This window comes from Lissotriton helveticus, chromosome 1_1 (genome assembly GCF_964261635.1).
Source record: "Lissotriton helveticus chromosome 1_1, aLisHel1.1, whole genome shotgun sequence".
In the NCBI taxonomy this organism is placed as follows: Eukaryota; Metazoa; Chordata; class Amphibia; order Caudata; family Salamandridae; genus Lissotriton; species Lissotriton helveticus.
Genome location: NC_136057.1, coordinates 1,557,743,130 through 1,557,769,890, shown reverse-complemented (window position 1 = coordinate 1,557,769,890; position 26,761 = coordinate 1,557,743,130).

Genomic DNA, 26,761 nt, shown 5'->3' with positions numbered 1-26,761 from the left:
GGGAGACATGATTGGTGCATCAAAGTACTGCTAAAAGATGTTATGCATTGTAAAGGTAAGAAAACCTTAAAGCTGTTTCTCTTTTTTCACTTCTTGTTTTTGCAGGTGTGGCACCAGTTTCACTTTCCTAGTAACCATGGCCCATACAGAAAAGATGATGGCATCAGGTGGGCTACATAAGGTGGTCCAACAACATCTATGTTTTGTTTCACAGACCTGCAAAGGGACTGTGTTGATCATGTGAATGTGGCAGAGCTCCAAAACACTCCTGTGCACCCGGTCATACATATGCGGCTAGCTGTGGCCAAAGTATTCTCATGTTTGGCAATTGGGTAGACATGGAGCTGAATGGGTTTTGATATTTTCGGCTGTGTCCATACAATATGTGGGTGAGCTCAAGCTAAATAGGTCAGACTAAAGAAAACCCTAAACAACTCCACAAATGTCATAATAGAAAATGGAGGAAAAGATGGACAACTGAGGAAGTGGCACTAACATCATGCTTCTCCTACCTTATTGTAATGCCACCTGAAATCAGGAGACTGGGGTCCTTGTTCTTCAAATGCTAGCTAGATGCTGCCTCCAAACCCTCCTACAATTACTGCCACATAGAATCTCTTCTCCATTTAAGGATCTGCAAATATAAAAGACTCTTCATCCATACCTGCCCACTCTTACGTTTTTAGGTCAACCAACCACTCGCCTTCACTTACTTTTAGTCAGATGCCTGGTATCCTCCAGTGAAATCCACTTTTCTTCCCGGTAAGAAGACTCCTTGCACCTGCAATAAACTGATGCTGTGTCTCTCACAGCTTCACCATCTATATGTGACTTTAGCTGGGCCCAGAGCTTGGACACAAATCTTTAAAGTGGTGCATAGGGCTGTCTCCATGAAGGCCATCTAAACAACAGTATCACTCTCACTTAGCTCCATTGATTCAGTTTAAAGATATTTTAATCATTCTTTAAATCAATTTTAACACAAAATCTGCAAACTTCCAATTTTCATCTTATCCACTGCTGCCACACGCCTATAATCCCCACCCCTCCAAGGAGGAACTTGGCACCAGCACCAGAGTGATTCATGTGAATATGGAGATGAACAAAGATGTTTGCATTTAAACATCAGTCACTGATTTAATGTAATCATCCAGAGGCTGACATTTGAACACAAAAGTGTCCCCCCCACAGCTTAATTCTTTTCATCAACATCAGTGAGGGCACTAAATTACTTTCCGCCAGTGCGATATCTGAACGTATACTGACTCTACCTGGGCTCCACATTCCTGATATCATTTGGGCCTCGTGCAATCGCTGCATGACCTGTGGACCTTGACACTTTTTATCCTCATGCCTCAGTGATTCCTTCTAGCAATTGATAACATGGCTTCTCTTTTTTCTGACAGACGTTTCTGGAGCATACCTCTAAGTCCTGATCGACCACATAGACACCTGCTGATCAAAGTTTTGCTTTGTTCTGCCATCTGATCTAGTCATGGAACAGTCCTCCGTGTTTTTTTCAATTCTGACACATTTGAGGTCCTCTCCTCATTAAGTAGTGCATACAAGTTGCCATCAGTATGGTGTTGTCCTATATAAGATAAATGAACCTTTCTCTGAATTGTGTTGTTGGAGACCTGAAATTAGGTTCTTCTCTTTCCCGGAAGGCAGGGCCAGTAGTAGGTAGTCACTTACCAGTTACAAACATTTTGGTCCAGATGTACATTGGTAATCATTTGTGATCACCAAATAGTGAATCTTTTTGATTTGCTATTTGGTAATCGCGAAGGCCAATGTACCAATATGTCTTTAACACACTTTGTGATTCCCAGTGGTTCGCAAATAGACCTACCTCATTAATATACATGCAAATTGCAATGGCAAAGTGGGCTTTTGTACATTGAAAAATTCATTTTTTCATTCACAAACAACCCTATTATGTGAATCGGGCAATTTATGAACGAATAAAAGCTTTGTACATCTGGCCCTTTGTGACTGCTAAATGACTTATTAGAATGTACTAAACCCATTATGTAATATAGTAACAGGTTACCGAACCACAAAAGTAGTTTAGAAGGGCATAACAAATTAGTATTTGAATGGAGCTTGTTTAGGGCATCCCTTCCAAATAGTGATTCGTTACATGGTCGAAATCCTGTTGCAAAACCTTGAACTTTAACCTCTCACTACATAGCATGGTAAGCCATTTGGAAAATAGAAGGAGTCCCCTTCAGACCCCTTCCCTTTCAGAATGTGAAACAAAAGTTTGTTGAGGAGTTGGCAGCGGTTCAAGAAAACAACTGTCTTCTCTCAAAGAAACTTTTAAAATGTTTACTATTTTTTTAAACGTAGCCTCATTTCATTTAGGGAAAATGGGCTTCATTAAAAAAAATCCAACTAGTGGTTATAGACACGTTGGCTTGCTGACCCCATCGTGGCAACCATCCCTGCGAGGGCCACTTTTCATAATAAGTTACAATGTGCAACCAACCTCCTGAATATTGATGAATTTGGTCAGACTGAGAACAACTAAGATGAATTGGAGTTTCTTAAATTAAAACAGGGAAATAGATAAAAAATATTTCTAATAGTCAAAAGGAAACTCTCCTTAATTGTGGACAAGATTAGTGAGCTAAAGCTCAAAATAGAGTATATATCAAATCCTAATATAACTTTTTATGAATTTGGGGAGCATGGCAGGCCTCCCGGGAAGATGGCGACAATTTAGTGAGATCCTGAGCCTGAGTCAAAGCCCGTAATATGCAACCATCCCGCTGGATGGGGCTCCCCGTGGACCATCCAAGGATGCCTGCAACTGGGGGACGTAGATCCAGGCAGATTGCTCCCTTAAAGATCTAGGTGGCACATTAAATTGGGTTATGGAGGATGCTGGCAGTTTTGTGTGGCCCGGCCCAACGCTGCCGGTGATCATGCCTGGATGGCTACGCTTAGCCTGGTGCAACAGGAGACCCTGGGGAGAGTGGCAGCGGACCCTGGCGAGCCCTTCTGATGAGCCTTTTTACCTGTGGGCAGAGTGGCAAAGTTACTGGCTGGCTCCATTTGCTAAGAGGGCTGTCCACTGTGGGACAGGTTGCCTGGCCTACCGAAGGGATTGCTGCAGAGTGGAGCCTGTGGCATGACCGCTCGGGACTCCTACATTGATTGGGCAGAATTTCCTGGCTGCTGGTGTCTGGTGCTTGACTGCCATGATGCCGTGCACAGCTCTTGGTGGGAGATGCAGTGAGTGGTGGATGCTTCGCAGAGCCTCCACTGGGGTCGCCCATCACTTCCTCGACTGCTTGGGACCCCCTGCCTGAAGTGACTGGCTACCTCTGTCAGGGTCCGTGAGCCCCCCAGCAGTTACTGGGAACTTGACTGCAGGATGGATTGCAGAGGAGACAATACTTGGTTCCCTGCCTACACGTAGCCCTCCCTCCGGGGCACTCAGTGTTGCTGCGTTCCTGGGAGTCGGTAGACTTCGCGAGGAGAGGCACATATGAACTGCAGTCTTGTTTTCTTGCTGTGCCTATCAGGAGCTACCAGATATGGGCAGGAATTGCCTAGCCAAGGATGGGGGAACTCGTCCTACACTGGGGGGCAGATGGAAGTCCCTAACCTTCCTTAGGGCAACTCTGAAGCAGAAACTATGAGAGACGCAAGTTCGGAGGTGAGACAGGTTCTCCTAGACACTAAGCTTAACTGCACACTGGTGGTAGTTAACTCCATCAAAGACACTCTTGAGGCTAAAATAGATAAAGTCTCTGTGGACGTCTGCCTACTCGGGATGACCCTAGAAAACTATCTGACAAGATCAAGCACCATGAAGAAGCATTGGAGGATGCGCATCCTGCGGTCACAAATGGAGACCCTAGTACACAGGTTGGACTTACTGGACAAGAGAGCTGAAAATGCAGAGGGCCACAATTCTAGAAATAACAATTGTATAGTGGGTAACCCTGGGCGGAGTTCGGGAGTTGCTCTACGTGAAACTCTGCAAAGTTTTCAAAAACTCCGCCGCGCTATGTGGAGCTCCTCAAGCGGCAGAGTGTGATAGAAAAATGCTATTCGCAGTGATTGCACAGTGCCGGATGCTTATCTGCACTATGCAATCATTACGAATGGCACCATGCACAGCGCAAGCTTTCCTTTTCTGCTGCTCGAGTACATTTTTACGCGAGCTGCAGCTTTCTCAATGCGAACAAGTAGTTTCTGAACGTGCGCAGTTGTGAGCATATGCGACAACTCGCAATGAGAAACCTGAACCCCCCGCATTGAGAAATATCGGCAGGAGATTTATTTTCCACGCTTGCGCTCGCCAACTTGATGCTGATGATCGCGAATGAGGAAAAATCTCGCCGGGAGGTGGATTTTCCTCGCTCACCAACTTGACTTTGGTGAATGCGAGTGAGGAAAAAAACTCCACTCCGCTGTGTGAAGTGGAGTTTTTCAGAACTCTGTGAGCTCTGCGTAATGCAGAGTGCGCAAAACTCCGCAAACTCCGTGAGCGGAACAGAGTTCACTGCCCAGGGTTAATAGTGGGCTTAACAGGAGTTGAAAGGACAGTTTTGGTCAACTACTTAGAAACATGGCTCACTGTCATAGTGGTGCCGCAAGGGCTTTCTAAATTCTTTGCCCTGCAGCATGCTCATAGGGTGCCAGCTAAACCCTCTCTCCTAGCCAGGTCACCCCGCCCTGGTGGTAGCCCACCTGCTCTATTACAGAGACTGCTACCTGATCCTACAGCAGGCTCAAGCTGCAGGTGAATAAGTCTGGTGTGGCAATCTTTCAGTTCTACACCTTGGAGGTGCAGCACAAACGAACATCGTTCCTGGCAGCTAAAACGGAACTTAGGGACACTGGACTTCAGTAGATGCTGCTGTTGCCAGACTGACTAAAGGTGATAGCAGATGGTATGGTGCACTTCTTTCACAGCCCTGGGTCCACATGGGATTGGTATACATGGTGGGTGGGGGGGATGCAACCAGCCCTTGACCCCCACTACCCAAGAGATGGAGACAGTGATGATGTTGGATGCAAGAGCCTTTGAGGCAGGATATGGAGCGAGAGAGGGCTGCGTCAGTGGAGACCTCAAACGCATTCTGAATATCGGAATCACAGGACCCGCGTACACACTGCTCAGAGGTCTCGAGGAGTGACTCTGACACCTGGCAAGAGGTGCTCTGAGGGGGTCCACAGTTGACCCAAAGAGTGGTGGATGATCTGTAGTGGTGGAGAGGACTGGCACTGGGGATGCCCCTTGCACTGCTGGGCATTTATGGGCAAGTACTGTGGGGAATGCATGGGTGAGTCACAAAGGCATTGATTTGGATTTCATAAGTAGTCCGAGGGCATCCTTTGCAGAAGCTACCTATACGGCCCCACCTTCAAAGTTCACTACATTGAGGTAAATACACTATTAACTATGCAGTTTATTGTTGCTCGGCAGAGGGCACCACTCGTTCCTTACCGGGAGCATCAGGCGAATAAACACATCATCTAAGAGACAAAGTTCTGGCCTACCTCGTGCGACGGGGGATGGAGGTGGCGTTATTACAGGAGACAAATTTAGTGACTATTTGGATTGCCCACATTTCTTTAATCTGGATGAAGGGTGAGATACTAATGGAACCGATGTCCACACACACTGAAAAAGAAGGTCGGTATTCAATATTGCAGTGTACCCTTGACAGGACTCCAATGAGGCTGGGTAGCAGTTAGGCACTTAATGCAGAACAGATCCCGTCTCTCACCTCCCTGGCACCAATGCTCTTGGATGGGGTTTAGCTGCTCTGGATACTTGGGGTGACTATAATTGTGTGGAGGATGTGGAAATTGATCGCTCCACGCTTTCTCTCCCTGACTTAACCACTGAATAGCTGGCCCATGACTTCAGCACTGGGATGGCGCACTGGTGAATGCTTGGAGACTGTACAATGGGGTGCGGCATGACTATTCATTCTATTGCCCGATCCATAATTTGCACGTCTGACTGGACAAGATACTCTGTACACACAGACTAGCTGGTGCGAGGAGCAGAATACCTTGGCAGCACCCTGTCAGACCATAATCTGCTGCTGTTTTCTCTGCAGTGAGGTAACCAAATTACCACCATACCAACCTGGAAGCTGTCAGAGTTACCCTATACTTGGGGACCCATGGGGGAAGGTATATGCACATACTTTACTAACATACGACTGACTCAAGGGGCAACAAGTAGGAAGCATTTAAGGTTGTGATATGGGGACACTTTACAGGAGAGGCAGCGTGGATAATATGTGAGCTTGAGGTCAACCTCACATCGATAGAGGGATCCATTCACAAGTTAGAGGAGGATGCTCACAGGTGTGAACCAGTTGAAGAGGCACTGAATACAAAGAGAGGGAAGAATAAGTGCCTAAGTTATCATTCTTTTTGGGAGTACACATAACTGTTGCACAGGGAAGGGGTAATGTGGGTTGGGTATTAGTCTGGATTATATGGTAGGACAATAAATCACCTCATGTTTTGAGCATTAGAACCTCTGAGGACATCCTTCACACTCAAATTGAGATACTTGAGGAGTTTACCCATTTATGCACCAACCTATGCACCTCTCATATGTGCGCCACAGACTAGACATCACCTCCTTCTTGGACGGGGTGGATTTGCCTGCCTTGGCTAGGGAGGCATTGGGTGGGACCATACCCAAAAATGAGATAAAAGCTGCATTGAACGCCCTGGCAAGCAATAAGAACCGATGGTCTGCTGGCTGAGCTCTGTTGGCTATTTGCTCCTGCCCTGGCCCCACACTAAGCTGCTATGTACTAGGAGGCATATACAAAGGGGAGGCTATCGTCCACAAACTGGGAGGCAGTAATAGACTCCATTCCCAAACCGGGGGGGGGTAGTTGCTGGATGTTTCTCCCTAGAAGGTTCTTAGTAAGGTCTTAGCTGACTTCCTTGAGCCCTAGCAAGACCAAAATAGGTTAATTCCCATGATAAATAACTAATTGAATATCATATGTTTTTTTACGAATAAGTGGCAAGATGGACCCGAAGAAACTCCAGAATCCAGTGGTTTTGTCAATAGAATCACACAAAAGCCTTCGTCTTGTTGCACTGGGATTACTTGATGGCAGTGCTGCGGCAGTTGGCCCTGCGAATGGGTGCAAAAAATGGGTGTTGCTCCTATTTGCAGAGGCATGGGCTAGAGCCCAGACAATGGCTGTATCTTGGAGCTGTTTGGAGTTTATAGGGGAACAAGGCAAGTTTGCCTGCTTTCCTCTATGTTGTTTTTGCAGGTCCTAGAGACGTTTGCATGCATAGCCTGGATGGAGGGACGGGTTGGGGACTCCAGCTGCGTGATGGTGGGCACTGCATATTCCTTTATGCTGACGATATGCTGCTGTATTTTCCCGCATGCCCTGGTGTGTGAATCTCTTGGACGATCTGAGCACGGTGTCTGGTCTTCATAATAACTGGTTAAAATCCTGCGCTTTCAAACTAACACCGCACTTGCAGCTTACTAAACCAGTGATGACCCGCGTGGGACTCTGCTGGGAACTAGTCACCTTTAAGGACCTTGGGGTACCAGTCTATCATGAAGAGGCAGAGATTTGTGAAGGAAATCTTGGGGGCGTGCTGCGACCTCTCAGTGGCACCAAATATTTCTGGCAGAGTACACAATTGCTGATCATGTCGAGGATCGCCTTTTCTAAGATGGTGGTTCTTCTTCTAATGGTTTACTACTTCCCAATTCTTGATCCCATAATCTTGGTTTAAGGCTGTGAACACATTGCACAGAGATCCAATGTGGGATGGGGGTAGGCAATGAGTGTCACTGACCACCCTGTGGTGCAATACTGAACTGGTAGGCCTTGGTGCCCCTCACTTTGAGTTATATTGTCTTGCTGTCCAACTGCAGTAGATAGCCAGATGGTTTCATCACCGTGGCTTAGCTGAGCTAGGACAGATGAGTGACAGGCAATGAGACGTCGTATTCAGTGCTTTTCTGCTAGGCATCAGGGTGCAAGATCCTGAATCCACTGAACTGGCGTCTACAGTTCTTCAATGCTTGTGAAGGGCGATTACACTACAAGGTTGACTGCGATGATCCTCGTCAGTTCTCTGACAAGGATGGGCTGCCGGAGTCGCAGGTCCAGACCAATGGAGCATTGACGTGCTCCCTGGAGGTCCTTTGCCAATGCAGCCGCACTAAACCAAAAACCCATGAAGTTCAACAAGTATTGCTGCTCTTTGAAAGCAGTTGCAAGCTTATATCATGGTTGTTTAAGTCTTTTCAAACGATGTCTGTCAATTTCTTGATGAAGCAGCAGACATACCGGGAGAGCATAATGGGCTGGAGCTTCGGGACAAAGAGTGGGAGAACATACAGCTTATCCCCATTCGGGTGTAAAAAAACTCTAGATTATGCTACATACAGTTCAATTACGTACACAACACTTATCTGTACAAAGCCACCGGGCCTCCAGAAGACAATGTGGCAGCACCTCATCCCTCATAACTGGGCTTGGTCCGAGGGAATAAATAAAGGGGCTCAGGGTCACACTTGACCTTCGGCCGGAACATACCAGAGAGTGTAAGTGCAATACTTTGAAAGCAGCGATTAGGCCCGGGCTCTAATCATATTGGCCCCCTACACTGGCAATGAGGCTGTGGAGATGGCCCCATGCCTGCCCCACAAAGTATGCCTACAGCCCAGCAGGTTACAATCCAGCAGCTTTCAGCCCAGCAGCTATGAGCAGCAGCCCAGAAGCCCTGCGACCAACCCAGCGGGAGTCCGCTGCCATGCGTCTCCCCGCAACCAAGGTGATTCAGCCCCCGCAGATGCCAGGCAGCTTCAGGCTTTGAGTCCCCGGCGCATTCCAGGGCTCCGGCGTGAGCTGCACTCTAGATCCAGCTCGACTCTGCCAGAGAGGCCCGCCGCATGTGTGTGAGGTGGCTCCCCAGGTGAGAGGAACTCGAGGAGGGCAGAGCACAGCAGCATTGCGAGGGGGACGGACCAGTCAGCGGCGGCAGGTGCGTGTGAGTGCACCACGTGTCTCCTGCCATGCTCAGAGGCTCTGAAGGCTACGGTGGGCTAGCAGGGAAGGCATGACCAGTGGCAGCTGTTGACCCCAGATGCACCACGTGGCCCCAATCGTCCAAAGAGGCCCACAATACTGGGAAGGCTGATGTGATGAATAAATCATAAGACATTAATATGAGAAATAGTGACAGAAAGTGAAAGCGCACTCCTATTACATCACACAGACTGTGACACTCACAAGGCCAAAAGTGTAAACAAGGCTCAGAGAGAGCACAGGAGGCAGCATGCAGACACCAGAGGCTTGGGTAGAAGAGATACAGATGCACCCGGTGAGCAGCCAGATTAGCCCTGACAAGGGAGAGTTCTCTGAAGGACCAGCATGGGAGATCCACCGCCACCCCAACAGCAAGCTCAAGTGCAAATAGCGCCATACACTCATGCATTGGTGACACCGATAGCACCATTCAGCCAACTGGCAGATCAGGCCACCGTGGCACCTCGCTGCAAACTCTGGGTTAGCCGCTTTAATCACAGTGACACGAGAAATAGATGGCACAGTGAAATGATCCCTAATCATGCACTTTGGGGGGGATGAGCTTTACGAGGTCTTTGAGACCTTGCCGAACACGAGGGCTGCCCACGAGTATGATGCAGCAATTGCAGCCCTGAACAGGTACTTTGACCCGCAAATGAACCTGGACTACGAGCGGTACAAGTGGCGCCAGGCTCGACAAGATTATACAGGGGTGCAAGCCCATCACCCTGCAACGCCAAACTGCCAGTGTCTGTGTTGATATGATGTCAATTTTGCTACAAATTGTGTGTTTAACATAAAATGTGATAAACAACATGCTACTTGACTGTGAACTCCTGAAGATTTTACGGTTGAATTTATCAGTGTAATGCAAAAAAAATAAAAAATTTGGAATATTTTTCTAAATCGGTTGATACATTGTTTGTTATATACTAAAGTGCCCAGAGTTTGCGCACTACCTTTTTGCCAATCAGCACTGAGCCCGGTGCTTCCATTTTTTGCAAAAATAGTTGTTTTTCCCTGATAGGGTTTCATCCTTTTTTCAGGGGCCCCATGTGTTTCCCAAAGGTACTATCACTTACATGCACTTCCTTATCCCGCCAAAAAGAGTGGATTGAGATAAGTTGATTGCGTGTCATCAGAAAAACCATGAATGTGTGTCAGAATTTTTTTACTAGATTTGAAGTTTTCTTTTCTATATTTTAGTGGTCAGGACCTGTCACAGGAGGGTGGTGTTTGGTTGGTTGTTTGTTCACAGATTTGTCACTAATTTGCTTCCTGAGGTTGCAACTAGGTTGCAGGCTTCAGAAATTACTTGGACGACCTCATCCCCATCAGTGATTTTGAGTATGGCCCAGTACTACAAGCATAGAGAGAATGAGGACAAAGAGAAGTTGGAGAAAAAGTCAAAGGATCTGCAGATGAGTGTTGATGCAGCAGGTTGCGAGGGGAGAAGCAGAGGTTCGGGTTCGGCTCAGCGGTTACCCAGTTCCAATAGGGGTGGTGCTTTGAGTGCACCTCTTGGGCTTAACCAATGTGCGTATTGTAAGCAGAAGGGACATTGGCGGATGAGTGTCCGGAGATATTGTGGAAAGGTGAGGCCCCAAGAGGTCACGGGTTTAGAGGATGTAGATGAGGAGGTGGAGGTCGAGAGGGAACGCAGTTAGAGAATGCATCGTATAATTGGCAGAGTTGGACCATTTTGACGACCGACAAAGTCGACAGTACTATCAAGATGACTATGGCATGGATGAGGTGAAGGGGTTGTCTCACAGCTAGGACAGCCATAGATATGGCAATGGACCAATTCCGGTGCCTATAGATCGTCGCGGAACCTACGTCACTGCTGATTTACAGGGCACCGCAAAAACATTTCTAGTAGATACAGGGGCAATGAAAAGCTCTGTTTCCCATTCACTGGTCCCGGGGGCAGCTCTGTCTGGCCAAAATAATGTTTTGTGGGTTTATCAGATATGTTGGTTGTTAGCCCCAATTCCAAACCCCTTGCTTTGACTATTTGTCCCTTCACAGTTGATTCACCATTTCTATTGATGTCCAATTGTGGGGAGAATTTGTTGGGATAGGATTTGTTAAATAGTTACATGCGACAATATTTTGTTCTCCTAATGGTGTATACATGACTATTGGACCACAGGGGGCCTGTGCAAAGCAATGCTTTAAAAAAGATGCTCCCCTCCCGCAGAGTTTAAGACCGTGCAGTGCATATTGTGGGCTACAGAGGACACGGATGTGGGGTTGCTTAAGATCCCACCGGTCACCACTCAGATAAAGGACAATGCCAAATTACCATGCATTCCCCGGTACAAGATCTTGCAGGCAGAAGAAAAGGCTTTATTACAAATAATAAAGGATTTGATTAAGTCTGGTGCGGTTGAAGAGACAGCGGCGAATGTGTGTAATAACCCTATTCTTTCTATTCTTAAAAAGACACCTTTGGATGCGTCTGATGCCCACCCTGACGTTTACCGTTTTGTGATCAACCTTAGAGAGGTCAATAAGAGTGTGGTTCCTCAGTGCCCTGTGGTCCTAGACATTACCACGATCCTGACAATGATTCCTCCAACAGCTAAATTCATCTCCGTCATTGACTTAAAGAATGCTTTCTTCCGCATACCAATCCATACAGATAGCAGATATCTGTTTGGATTTGCAATAGCCGGTCGGAGTATTCAATTCTGCCGTGCTCCACAAGGCTATTCTGAAAGTTCTAGTATCTATATCCAACCTTTGAAAGCTCAAGTGGATTCTTTGAAGCTCCCCTCTTGTAATGTGCTGTTGCAGTACATTAATGACCTCCTTGTGGCTTCGGACACTGAGGAAGGTTGTAAAGATGCCACAGTTAAATTATTGTTGCATTTGGCACATCATGGGCACAAGGTGCCACTTTTGAAATTTCAATATTGTCAACAGGAGGTCACCTACATAGGTTACCTACTGTCAAGGAGGATCACAGACTAACACCTGAACACATAGCTGCTATTACTAATATGTCTGTTCCTAAGACCCAACACGAGGTACGCACGTTCATTGGGATAACTTTGTGTTGTGGGCATTGGATCCCTAACTATCCCCTACTAACAAAACCCCTTCTTTACCTTACCACCAAAGATGTGCATGAACCCCTGCCTTGGACACCTGCATGCCAAAACGCTTTTGAGCAATTAAAGGTTGCGCTATGCTCCGCTTCTGTGCTTGGTACTCCTGATTACCAGAAGCCTTTTATACTCTATGGGCGTAAGGCGGACGGTTGCGCGCTTTCTGTTTGAACACAGGGTTTCGTTGGTAAGCATAGACCCTGCGCCTATTACTCTGCGATGCTTGATAATGTTGCTTGATCTCTCCCGAGCTGTCTGAGAGTTGCCTCTGCGGTGGCAGTTTCTATCTGACAATCGGCAGGGCTTGTCCTTGATATTGATCTCACAGTAATGGTACCTTATGCTGTGAATACGCTTTTGAACAAGACAAAGACATAGCACCTTACTAGTGCGCGTCTGACTGGATAAGAGCTGACCTTGTTTGCTCTGCACATTAGCATCAAAAGATGTGCCACTCTGAACCCAGCCACATTACTACCCTTCCCTTCCGAAGAAAAAGACATTGATGTCCATGAATGTTTATTTCAGACTGAGGAAGAAACAAAGGGAAGGGTAGACCTGACTGATGTTCTCTTATCTGACCCCCAAGGGAACTATTTGTTGATGGCTCCTGTTTCAAGCTACCAGATGGCACCACCACTGCAGCCTATGGAATCACAATGCTACACACTGTAGTTGAGGCATCCCGTATCCCACACCAATCGGCCCAAGCTGCAGAGTTGGTTTCCCTTCTCAGGGCTTGGGAGTTGAGTGAGGGACTGGCTGTTAATATCTACACCGACAGCCAAAACGCTTTTGGGGTGGCCCATAATTTTGGGCATATCTGGGCGGAGAGAGGGTTCTTAACTTTGCACGGACTGCGAATACAGAACGTCCGATTAATACACTGATTGCTGTCCGCATTGACACTTCCTGATAAGTTAGCAATAGTAAAATGTAGCACTCATAAAGCTATCACAGATACTGTCAGGAGGGTAAATGCGTTTGCAGACCAGACAGCTAAGGAGACAGCTCGATCAAAGATGAAAAAGATATTTGTGTCAGGTCTCGCTAGGTGGGTCCCAGATAACAGAATGTTCGAGGACACATTGGAAAATGTCAGAGAAATCCAGGGTGAGGCAACTGTAGATGAATTGGCAATGTGGGAGGAGAGAACAGGTAGTTTGGACGAAGATGGATGTTGGACTTATTTGACTGGGAAACAACAATGGTTACTGCTCAATTCCTACGTGCTCCTGGTTGTTGCCATGGCCTATGGCCCAGCGCATATCAGTGCCAAAGGAATATGCAAGCTACTAGACACAGTATGGCAGATTGATAATATCGCCAAGGTAGACACACACCTAGAGAAGCATTGTATCATTTGTTTGAAGCATAACCCTGGGAAAGGTACTCCTACACCTGCCGGTAACTTTGCACCGCCTTCCTTCCCTTTTGAGGTTTTCCAGATGGATTTCATCAAAATGGAACGTGTTAATAATCTGAAGTATGTGCTAGTAGTGATTTGTGCATTCAGTAAATGGATGGAGGCATACCCCACTAAAGAGAATACAGCAATGGTGACGGCGAAGGCACTTTTAAAAGAGTTATTCCCGCGCTATGGATTGCAACGTGTGATTTAGAGTGACAACGGAAGTCACATAAATTCAAAAGTCATTAAAGTGGTGTGCAACGGCTTGAATATTAAGCAGAAGTTTCATGCAGCGAATCACCCCCTGACAGCAGGCCTGGTTGAGAAGTACAATGGTACTCTCAAACTGAAGCTAGCAAAGATTCAAGAAATCACAGGACTGTGATGGCCAGATGTGTTACCCTTGGCCTTACTATCTACCAGAGCAACAGCTCATTCTAGAACTGGGTTGTCCCCATATAAAGTGGTCTTTGGATGCCCTGTCAATGTTTGGAGCATCCCAAGACCCAAGCATTTTTCCGAGATAGAGTACCACCTTTTTGAACACTATTTGTATGAGTTGTCTAAAGATCTTCATTCTCTTCACCAACATATACATGCCACATTGCAGCCAGTACCAGAGGGGCCTGGGCACCAAATACAGCCCGGAGATTTCGTGTTAATTAAAAAATTTCAATGAAAGAGCTGCTTGTCATAATAATTTTGCTTTCCCTGCTGGTCGTATTTGGGGTGCTGTCCTTCCTATAAGACAAATATCCTGTGCATGCTTGGATACGTACTACGCCAACACCTCCTGAACATATATTTGGTACTTTTGCGCCTCACAATGAAGAACACCGGAAGTCCTATAAGGACAATGTCTTTATTCAGACCTTGCTCCAAACGCATGCTGTTTATAATACAATAAATTGTTGGGTGTGTGGGTTGTTACCTTCTTTCATGCATTGAAGTGAGAACCTGATGCCTATGCCCTTATCCTATGTTGATAGTTGTGAGGGATGGTTCAGCTTACTTAGTTTGATCCTGTCATTTTCTCAAGTTGACTCCTTGGAAGGCAGAGGCACCAGTTCCCATTCTTTGACCATGAATGTGTATTCCCAAAATAAGTCCCACCTGGTGTTTCCCCTGAAGATGGACAGTTTGACTGAGTATTCTTGCCTAAGGGTGGCACATCAAGTTAGAAAGGCGAACAGAACAGAGATGGATAGAGATAGGTTCTCGCAGTTCAATGTATCAGAATATTACCAATCCTTCAAAGCTTGTACGGTCACAGAGGATAAGCCCATACCTCTAGTGGTGGTAGACCACTTCCATAGTGAGGATGCCCAAAAGTCTGCCCTTGATCCCACCACCTAACATTTACTTTGTTTGTGGTGCTCGTGCTTATGTGTGGCTCCATGAGGGATGTTTTGCTCTGCTATGTTTTGTTATACTATGCTATGTTTTGCTGTGCTTTGTTATGTTATGCTATGCTTTGTTTTGTTATGCTATGCTATGTTTTGTTATGCTATGCTATGCTTTGTTGTGTTTTGCTATGCTATGTTTTTTTTGTTATGCTACACTGTTTTGTTTTGCTATCCTATGCTTTGTTTTGTTATGCTATACTATGTTTTGCTATCCTATGCTTTGTTTTGTTATGCTATGCTGTGTTTTGTTATGCTATGTTGTGTTTTGTTATGCTATGTTTTTGTTATGCAATGCTATGTTTTGCTGTGTTTGCTTTGCTATGCTTTGTTATGCTATGCTATGTTTTGTTATGCTATGCTATGTTTTGTTGTGTTTTATTATGCTATGCTTTGTTTTGCTATGCAATGTTTTGTTATGCTATGCTATGCTTTGTGATGCTATGCTATGTCTTGTTATGCTATGCTATGTTTCATTGTGTATTATTATGCAATGCTTTCTTATGCTGTTTTGTTATGCTTTGCTTTGTTTTGTTATGCTATGCTATGTTTTGTGATGCTATGTTATGTTTTGTTGTGTTTTGTTATGCTATGCTATGTTTTGTCATGCTATGCTATGTTTTGTTATGCTATGCTATGTTTTGTTGTGCTATGCTATGTTTTGTTGTGCTATGCTACGTTTTGTTGTGTTTTGTTATGCTATGTTTTTTGTGTTTTGTTATGCTATATTATGTTTTGTTATGCTATGCTATGTTTTGTTATGCTCTGCTATGTTTTCTTTTGCTATGCTATTTTGTGCTATCCTGGTGTGTGTGGTTGTATGTGTGGTTGTGTGCGTGGTTGTGTGGTTGTGTGTGGTTGTGTGTGTGGTTGTGTGGTTGTGTGTGTGGGGTTTTGTGAGTGGGGTTGTGTGTGTGTGGGGGTTGTATGTGTGTTGGGGGTGTGTGAGGGGGCAGTGTGTGAGGGGGCAGTTTGTGAGTGGTCTGTGTGTAAGTGGTCTGTGTGTGAGTGGTCTGTGTGTGAGTGGGCAGTGTGTGAATGGGCAGTGTGTTTGTGGGTTGTGTGTGTGTGTGTGGGTGGTTGTGTGTGTGGGTGGTTGTGTGTGTGGGGGGTTGTGTGTGTGGGGTTGTGTGTGTGGGGGGGTTGTGTGTGTGGGGGGTTCTGTGTGTATGGGGTTGTGTGTGTGGGGGTTTGTGTGTGTGTGGTTTTGTGTGTGTGGTTGTGTGTGTGTGGGGGGGATGTGTGAGGGGGCAGTGTGTGAGGGGGCAGGCAGTGTGTGAGGGGGCAGTGTGTGAGAGGGCAGTGTGTGAGTGGGTTGTGTGTGTGTGTGTGTGTGTGGTTGTGTGTTTGTGTGTGTGGGTATGTGTGTGTGGGGGGTTGTGTGTGTGGGGGGGTTTGTGGGATTGTGTGTGTGGGTTTTTTTGCATGTGTGTGTGGTTGTGTGTGTGTGTCCTGTTGAGTGCCACTCACAAGGCTGGGAAGCACCACATATACTGTTGATGTCACTTATGACGCAGTTAGAGGTGTCTGGTGAGATGTGAAGCGCTAGATGCAGTATCGCCATGCAATGTGACACAATTGCAATAGGCTAACAGGGTGGCATGAACTGGATGTATATATTTATTTACATATTATTTACTATTCCTGCCGATGTGTTGACTTGTGCTGTAACGCACAAGCGGCTAAAAAAGCACCAAATATGCCTCTCGGGTGACTGAGATGCGAAGCGCTTGATGGAGGAGTGTCCCGTGGTGTGATTATGTTACACAGTTGTAAGACAGTGAGGCATGGGATGGCAATGCTGTGACACAAGGGCAAGAGCCTGTTGGGGCAGGGGGTGAGGCACAAGAATGAGAAGCGGCTTCTAATATGGCCATTGCGGGAGGCTTAGGAACGAGAGGTCATCTGTGACGCAGTTATCAATGCTGAGGGATGAGGTGCTGTAATGCCCCGTGATGGGGTGCCCTGGTAGGAAACTGAGAGAGCTGGCAGCATTAAATACACTGTTGGTCTTTTAACCTAATGCATGTGAGCCAGGAAGTCTGTGGCTGAGATGTACCCACTTTGTGAGGCTCAGCAGGAGCAAGTGGGAGGAGGGAGTGGGAGAGGGGAGTGATATAGATCAAAGCGCTTTCCTGTTGTCAGTGGCCGCAGGCTGCCAAATGGCGAGCGCACGCCCATCACATGCACTGTGTCTGATCCGCTTTTCCAGAGCATTTCTGAAGTGCCCACATAAGCTCTCGCTTTGCGCTAGCGCATGCGCTAGCGGAGACAAGACCTAAGAACCAAGGGGGCACATTAAATAAGAGTCACACGGTCGTGGCTGCAATAATGAAAAGTACCACAAATGTACAATCTAGCGTGCACTTCGAGAGGGAAACTGCTGCCAGTCACTCAAATGTAATCATGAGAAACGATTACATGAAAGAATCAGACGATTTGAGTACCTGACTTACCAAATGATCGCCTTTGAATCACCTTTTCACTAGTTCAATCAAAGGAGAAAACAAGGGGTGCAGCGCCAGAACTCAAGGACTGTGACTACCTAAACGTGGATTAAACTCTAGAGCCACTTTATGTAAGGAAGCAACATTTTGCCCGAAGTGGGTCCTTGTAACATATTATAATTTTCAGTGTTTCATATTTTGCTGTCCAATATTCATGATTGTCCTTTTTCAGTTGTTTGTTCAGAGACCTATAACTACACTTTATTTCGGGATATTCGGCGAAGACAGGCTTCTTTGAGTTCATGTGAAATATTCCATAAATCAACTTCTCAGTGGAACTTAATTGTTTCATTATGGCATAAATTCATGTTTATGAATTTTTCACCACAATATTCAGCTGTATCTTGATGTCCTTGCGCCATAACTGGGTCTACTTCATTAACCCCTCTTAGGTTGTTTTTTTCAAGTGCTTTCGATTGGCCATGTTTCCCCCTTACAAAAAGACAAAGGGGCACATTACGATGGAGGATTTTCCGCATCCTCCGGGTCGTCGGAAGCCACCGCCAGCCCGGAGGATGCGGAAAATCCTCTGCGGACCCACCAAAGACCCACCGCCACATTAGGATGGCTGGTGGGTCCTGGTTGCTGTCCACCGCTTTTCCGCCGCGGTTGGTTTACAACCGCGGCGGAAAAGGCCTAATATGGTGGCGGTGTCTCTCAGACACCGCCAGACATATTAGGATGGCTGTGCAAACATGCTTTTCCGCGGCGGATTCTCCGCCGAGAAAAAGCATGTGGATCTTCACCTCGGGGGCCAGTAGCGGGCCCCCTGGGTGAAGGGGGGGTGGGGGTGCACATGGAGGGTACCTATGGTACCCCCCTGCCTTTGCGTGCACGAAGCGGCAGGCACCGCGCGGTGCCTGCCGCTTTGTGCATGCAAATGCACTGCTTTCATTTTTTACATTACGGCGGGTGCTGCTTCAAGCAGCACCTGCCGCAATGTAAAAATACAGGATGTGGCCGCCAGGGTGGCGGTCACATCCTAATTGCCGCAGAGGGACCGCCGCTGCCCATGCGGACGGTCCCTCTTACGCAGGGGTGGCGGACGGACGCAAGTCCGTCCGCCATCATAATAGGGCCCAAAGTTGGTCCCCCTGAACGTTGGATAACTTGCACTCTACCCACTTCTATTATTTGAATGTCATTGAGCACTGTGTTCTGCGTCAAATTACACCTTCCAATTTAGTTTTCAGTTGTCATACTAAGGAAGTTACCCTGCAAGTTATAGATGATAGCCTTTGCTAACAGGGTGGAGGAAATCCCTGCCCTATCAAAGTCTTGGACTTCACTGTGGATAATTGTCATACAGTGACCAATCAGGTGCTCTTGTACATCCTGGAAACCCAGAGCTGATCTCATCTCGTTGAGATCTAGAGTTCTAACTCAACTCACACTCCTACCCAATTGAGGGTTGGGCACATGTTTATTTAGAGCTCACTCTTCTAGCTTCAGTTGAATCTGTGTAGTCTGGGATACTAGTACATGAATAACGCCCAGTGATCTCTGGGTGTCATCTTTGGATGGCATCTGTAGATTGCGTGTCAATGTCAGAGTTGCAGAAAAGATGGCTGAACCATGGCTAAAGTTCAACTCCAAAAAACAAGTTCCCTCCCTCTATTTAGTCCTCTAATCTGAATCACAAGATCCTGTGGTTTTACTTCATAAAAAAGACTGACTATGGAAGATCACATCAAACATAGTTTCCAATCTGGTCATTTTCAACTTCATTCCTTTAGAAGACATATGGTATATCACAGCATATGAATTAGATCACTTGTAAATATATATGGAAACTATTTTAAATAGCATTTCTCAACTGCAAATAATACTGGAATTTATTATGTGGGAAATTAAATTAATATATAAACTGAGCAAAATAAATCAAGACATTTTTATACATTGCCTATTTAGGGTGGAATGCTTATCAAAAGGCAACGTTGCCAAAACAAAGCTTAATCAGAATATTTGAACATTGGATTATGCCAATCAGAAGTCAAATAATGGCATTCTATCAAGTACAAGAAAATGTCAACACACTTGTTTTACCTCGTTTAAATGAAAAAATGGTCCATCAAGGATGTGGTTAAAGATAAAGGGTCTTATCACAAGAATGGAAAATTTATGACAGAGAGATACTTGTGTCAGAATTAATGATTCTGTACAGTATCAAGCTGTGAACTGGGAGCACCGGAGGAAGGACTCTAGTTCCATTCTGTAAATAATGTTTAATAATACATTTTCATTCTATGAAATATTCTATTATAAATCATTACTCTCAGTTAGTATCTATATTTACACATTATGGCATGGTAGAACATCTGCGAATTCATCTCCTAGGAATGATTCGTCATCAATCTTTATTCCCCAGTCTCCTTCACTTTTTTCCACCAGGAGTTTTGTATCTACACATCTACGTCCCTTTTTTATGAAGCCCTTTTTCATTCCTTTTGGCATTTAATCCTGAATATGTTCCATGTGCCACGTGGCCTGCGGAGCGCAGGAGGTAAAAGATCATACATCTTGGCTTGTCAAAAGAAGGGGCCCAATAAAGCAAGTAAAAAATGTGCTGGTCTTGTACCCTATCTCTGACTGTCCCTTTTTAGGTGGCGCTTCCCATCTACATTTCACAGTTGCTTAAAACCAGTATGTATCACTTTTAAAGATATACATTTATCCTGTATACAGTGGTACATAGAACAACTCAATATCCCAAATTACTTTCCTTCGGGATAATTCTAAAAAATCAATATAAAGTATGAATAAAAAGCAAGACCTAGCGATAATGAAGAAGAGCACACCCGTTCTCCACAGAATGGGCCATGTGGGGTCATTTTTATGCAGATACAATTCAGCATGGTATTCCATTTTGGTGAAGATTAATCAAAGTTTCCTATTTTATCTACAGGAAGCAAAACAATTAAAAATCCCTTGGTCTTGTGCCCCCCCCTCCCTCAACCCCTCCCTTTTTTGAGTACAGGAAGGGTGGAAAAGACTTTGCTATGGGGCATTCAGACAAAGACACAATAATCAGGACATTAGGCAATCCCGAAAAAGTCCTAATAATAACATGGCTAAGCTAAAAATCTCAGCAATATTTGCTTAAATCACTGGGGTATAAACTTATTATTGCCTCAACACAAGGCGTCCGAACTAAGGGGGTGGCGATCTTAGCAAAAGGGGGGGCTCCAATTCAATAGAGTGTTGTCTGATAGATTCGGTAGATGGGCAATCACTGAATGTCTGTATAATAATGGGCTAAATAAATTGACACTCTGCACCATCTATGGGAGCGTCTCCGATGAACCAGAGATGCTGACTGACATATCCAACGAGCTAACACACTGGCCCCTACCCCTGATCATCTGTGGGGATCTTAATTTACATCTTCCAGGGGATTGGACACTTGGTCCTGAATTCAAATATCATGGTAGAAAACCAAGAGTCTTCCAAGCACTAAAAGATATGTGCATTGTACATGGCCTAATAGATGGGTGGCAATATAATCATAATGGAGATCCTGGATTCACATTTCTTTCACATCCTCATTCCCGACATGCACGGTTAGACTATATTTTAATGTCGAACTCATTGAAATCTCTGTGCTCGATAAAAGAATTGCCGCGGGTTTTGTCGGACCATAATCCACTAATTTTAAACTTAATATGCACCCAGAATAGCCGCCCGTCTATGAACTGGACATTCGAGAGGGCATTACTGAAGAATGAAAAGTATTGTCAACACATGAGGGGGTGGATCCCGGGATTTATTGAGGACAATCTGGGCAGTGTGTCTATTGCGATTGTCTGGGAGGCCCTGAAGGCGGGCATAAGCAGCGAGATGTTGCAATTTTCTCTTAGGTCAAATAGGGAAGGGAAACTCCATATGGCAGCATTACAAGAAAATCTGAGTAAAATTGAGAAGGACTTGATTATAGCAACACAACAGGGCCAGGCGATAGTTAACATGCTGACTCAGGTAGCCGTAGCTAGGAATCTTATATCAGAAATATTAGTGGAAAAAGCTATCAGTAAATCATCGATATATAAAGAGAAGGTATATGAGCTAAGTGAACAGGTTGGACATCAGCTGGCAGTACGTATAAGAGAGGAGACATCAACTAGCATTATAAAAGAAATTCAGGATCCTAGACTAGGCCTAAGATCGGAACCATCTGAAGTAAGGGCATCGTTCCAGAGATTTTATCAAGACCTATACACAGAACCTACTGTGGGGCTGGGGGACCCTAATGTATATTTAAATGCAATACCAGGGACTAGATTTGAGAAGGAAGACCAGGATATACTGGATGATCTGCCTACTTGGGAAGAGATTCTTCACTCTTTAAATTCGCTATCTAGTGGAAAGGCGGCAGGACTGGGCGGGATCCCTACAGAGTTCAATAAGAAATTTGCTGATCAATTAAAAATGATAATGGTAGAACTCTTTATTCATATATTTCAGGGGGAGACTCCACCGGCCTCATGGTCAGAAGCTAAGATTGTGGTGTTTCTGAAAAAAAAGCCCTCTCGATTTAGGATCGTACCGTCCTATTACATTGATCAACGGGGATTCCAAAATTTACTCGAAATTTTTAGCAGCTAGACTTGCACCAAAAATAAATAAAGTAGTATCACATTATCAGCAAGGGTTTATACCAGGAAGGTCAACAACTGACCATATACAACGGGTAATCTCTCTATTTGATTATACGGAGTCAACAGGAGACCCTATGGCGCTTATCCTGCTGGACGCAGAGAAGGCGTTTGATAGGGTCTCCTGGAGATTTTTATGGTCTCATTGTGGAATCACCAACAGATTCATTAAGGCTACCCAAAGGCTATACAATAAACCAAGCACCAGGGTATTGGTTAATGGGCTTTTATCAGAGAATTTTGTGATTTCGAGTGGGACTAGGCAGGGGTGCCCCTGCTCCCCTCTTCTTTTACGATATATATTGACCCATTCATCCGATGGCTGGAGAACCTTGAATCAATACCACCGATTCAAATACGAACTCATAATACTAAAATATATGCCGATGATATCGCGCTTGTTACTAGAGATCCCAATTTAGCCATGCCTGTGATAGAGGAAGAGGCGTATCGGTTTGGGTTAGTCTCTGGCTATAAATTGAACTCTAACAAAACCGAGATTGTTCTTAATAACAAAATTACGATGAGAGATTCAAGAGTGACCGTGGAGGCCGTATATCTAGGCGTTAAAATAAATGCCAAAATTGAAAATATTGTTGATAACAACATGACCCCACTGATATCACGTACTAAGAAGGAGTTGATCCGATTGAATAGTTTACACCAGACTATTGGTGGTCGTTGTAATGTGATTAAGATGATTTTTTGCCCCGTTTTTTACATTTCTTCCGAACTATTTGTCTTGAGTTTTCCCCCCAAATATTTAAAACTATAGATTGATTCTATGTTCTCAAGTTTTATTTGGGGATATAAGAAACCCAGACGAGCACTAAAATGGATTATGCTACCAAAGGAAAGAGGAGGATTATCTCTGCCTAATTTTAAACTTTACTACTGGGCCACCGTCTTAAAATATTGTGGCAAAATGATCTCTCATGATTGCACCGGGCAAGGGATTCCGACCCCAAAAGAAATTATACTAGGAGAAGAATGTACTGGTTGCTTTTGGCGGCATGTAAATGATAGCTATTTTAAGAAAGTTACGTTTAAAACTATTGCCGGGGTGTATAAAGTGTGGAGCAATGTTTGTAGGCTCTTGGGGTTTGGGCGATACTCATACTATACTCCAGTGATCCGTAATAATGATCTACCTGAAATTTTTCAGGATAGCTGTATCAATAGATGGGTTTCGGCCGGAGTAGTACAGTTGGGCTGTTTTTATGCACCAGGGGGCTTCAAGATGTTTGGAGATCTACATGCAGAATATAATATTAGCCACAGGGATTTTTTGAAGTTTCTGCAGGTTAGAGATTTTTTAGCAAAGAAAAATGGCGGGCGGTGCAATTTCCAGAATAATCAACTGATTGATAATCTCTGTAAAAAAAAACACCCCCAAGATCGGGGAAGTATATCAAACCCTGAACTCAGTTTTCCCAGATGATATGGACAAACAGCACTATGCTTGGCAGATCAAGTTGGGAGTTCAGCCTACTATCCCCTATCACGCCTATGAATTAGCCCAAACATCGCTAATATTGATTAAATTACAGGCACAATGTTATAAAACATTTTTTTGCCTATATTACACGCCTGAGAAAATCGCCAAATGGGCGATAGGGAAGGGAACTACATGCCCACGTTGTGCATTATTTGGGGCCGATATTATACATATGTTTGCAACATGTAAAACGCTTAATATTCTGATCAAAGATATATCTGAAATCTTATCCGAAGTGTGCCAAATAAGAGTGGGTGTTACAACCGAGGAAATTATTTTGGGGGTAGCAAACTGTGAGCGGCGGAAAAACATGCAGGGGATGATCTTTGTGGCCATGGCAATCCTCCGACTCTGTATTGCCACAACTTGGCTCGATCCTAATCCACCTACCTTCCAACAATGGAGGGCTAGGTTGCTTGGGACTTGCAGCCTTGAGGTCGCAATCTATAAAAATAAAGGATCTAACAAAAGAAGAAAGGGTATGCAGATTTGGGCACCGCTTTTGCAGTGGATTCAGAGATATACATAGGTTGCAATGTATTTATTATTATTATTTTGCTGTTGTCTCCGCATATGTCTTAATGAACTCTAATGTATTAACTTCAGATTTATGATTGTAATAAGTCTTTTTCGTATGTTATTGGTCTTGGGCGGGGGGGTGGGAGGGAGGAGGATGTGTATATATTGGAAAAATTGTCAATAAAAAGATTTAAAAAAGAAAAAAAGGAAGCAAAACAATTACAATTTCTTGCTGCACTGAAAAATCACTGACTTCCACAAATAGAAAATTAGCACAATAGCATTTATCCTATAGACATTTAAGGTGGTGCTAAATAGTACCGAAGTGCAAATAAGAACTGACCGAACACACAGTATCCTTTCATTCAGTTGATGTAATGCAGCCCCATATTTGGTGACCCACAGTTCTACGGCACCTTACAGAGCTGCGAGGCACCGACTCACCGAGAAAAGGTGCAGCCAGTTCATTTATGTGATTGAAGTGAAAATTGCTGTAAATGAAACGTGGTGTGTGCGTTGACAATTTATCTAACTTTCAGGGGAGACATGACTCCCAATTTAGATGCATTCGTTTTGGCAGCATGCTCAGTTCTATTTTTATTCCAAAGAAGTAAACAATACAGCCACAGTGAAAAGTGTGTTTTAGGGACTGAAGTATGGACTCACAGATGCAATTTCAGAGCTTCTAGCAGAAGATGCCCGTGATTACTGAGCACGTCGAAGCAGACGCCTTAGGCAGGTATTTATGCTGTTAAAACAGACAGACCACTTTTAGGAAGCGCATCACCATAGAACACAGTGCTATAACCACCATGAAAATTATCTTCATAAGATAAGCTGGCCTGTGCGGCTGCCATGCTGTTACAGAAACAATGTGACTGCTGCCAATTTTTAAACAGTAATCATCACTTTAAAGAACAAAATGGATGCCTGTCCTTATATGACTCTTCCATGTAAAGTGGAATTACAAAAAAACAAAAAACTAAATCATTTTTTTTCAGCTCACATGGTCTAATAGTATGGCAGAATTTGTTGTTATGTTTACGTCTCTATGCCCCGCCCCACTCATTACTATTGAAGTGTGAATGTAAGCCCTGATCATGAAAACAGAAAATAGGTTTTAGAGATGGCTGTTCTATAAATACATTATAAAAACATGAGCTTGAAGTGTACACTAAACACTGTAACGTGTGTGCATTTATGAGTTTTTACTTTATGGGAAAGGCGCGATTGTCGTGGTTAAAGAAGTCGTCCTGACATCCCAGATGACCATGAAAACAGGAAATAGGTCTGAAAGATGGTTTTTTAAAGAATCTTAGTACAAAAATATGAGTTTAAACAAGCTTTGAAAGATATATATATATATATTCACTGAAAAAACCATAGGTTATAGACCATATAAAGGGGCTCATTAGGATGGCGGACGGAAGAGCCACCGCGGCCCTGGAGTAGGCGGAAAAAGCCTTTTCCGTGTCCGCCTGCCGCGGACACTCCGTCCGCCATATCAGGATAGGAAAACGTGTCAAATTTCCGTCCGCGACGGAAAAGCACGCACCGCCGTCGAACTACACACGACCACGCGGCGGACGGAACACATCCGGAGGCTCCGCCGTACGTACTGACGTCTAAGACCGTCCCCCAAATCAAGATGGCGGAAAATACACATAAAACCGCAGCGGAAACACAACCTGTCTGAACACGGCGGATTCCCCACAGCGAAGAAGAGAGACACAGCAGAGAGACCCACCACAAGCTGCTCGCCACCATGGACCCAGCGCTACACGCTTTCCCGATGCTCTTCGCGATCCACCACGTCCTAGTCTTGGCCCACCATCGACGCCGACGCAGGTAAGGCACAGACCATTGGCTGCAAGGAGGGGAATACCTGCAAGGGTCGTGACGTAGGGAGGGGGAGTGTCATGTTACCCAAACCACTGATGAGAAGCAAATAGAAATACACATTTGTAGTACGCAAGCATGAATGACAACGACAAACCACGAGACTTGATAGACTACCTTTATTGTACATAATAGGGGTATAATCACAGTGTATGCGTGAGCATGGGCAAAGTGGGCACCAGAGCAGCCACATCAGAGGCAGCATGTGAGAGGGCAGAATGCAGTATCAGAACATCAACAGGGCATTGTGGAGTACAGAGCAGCTACATCAGAGGCAGCACATCAGAGGGCAGAATGCAGTATCAGAACATCAACAGGGCATTGCGGAGTACAGGGCAGGTACATCAGAGGCAGCACATCAGAGGGCAGAATGCAGTATCAGAACATCAACAGGGCATTGCGGAGTACAGAGCAGGTACATCAGAGGCAGCACATCAGAGGGCAGAATGCAGTATCAGAACATCAACAGGGCATTGTGGAGTACAGAGCAGCTACATCAGAGGCAGCACATCAGAGGGCAGAATGCAGTATCAGAACATCAACAGGGCATTGTGGACTACAGAGCAGGTACATCAGAGGCAGCATGTGAGAGGGCAGAATGCAGTATCAGAACATCAACAGGGCATTGTGGAGTACAGAGCAGCTACATCAGAGGCACCACGTGAGAGGGGCTAAGTGCAACAACAGTCCATAG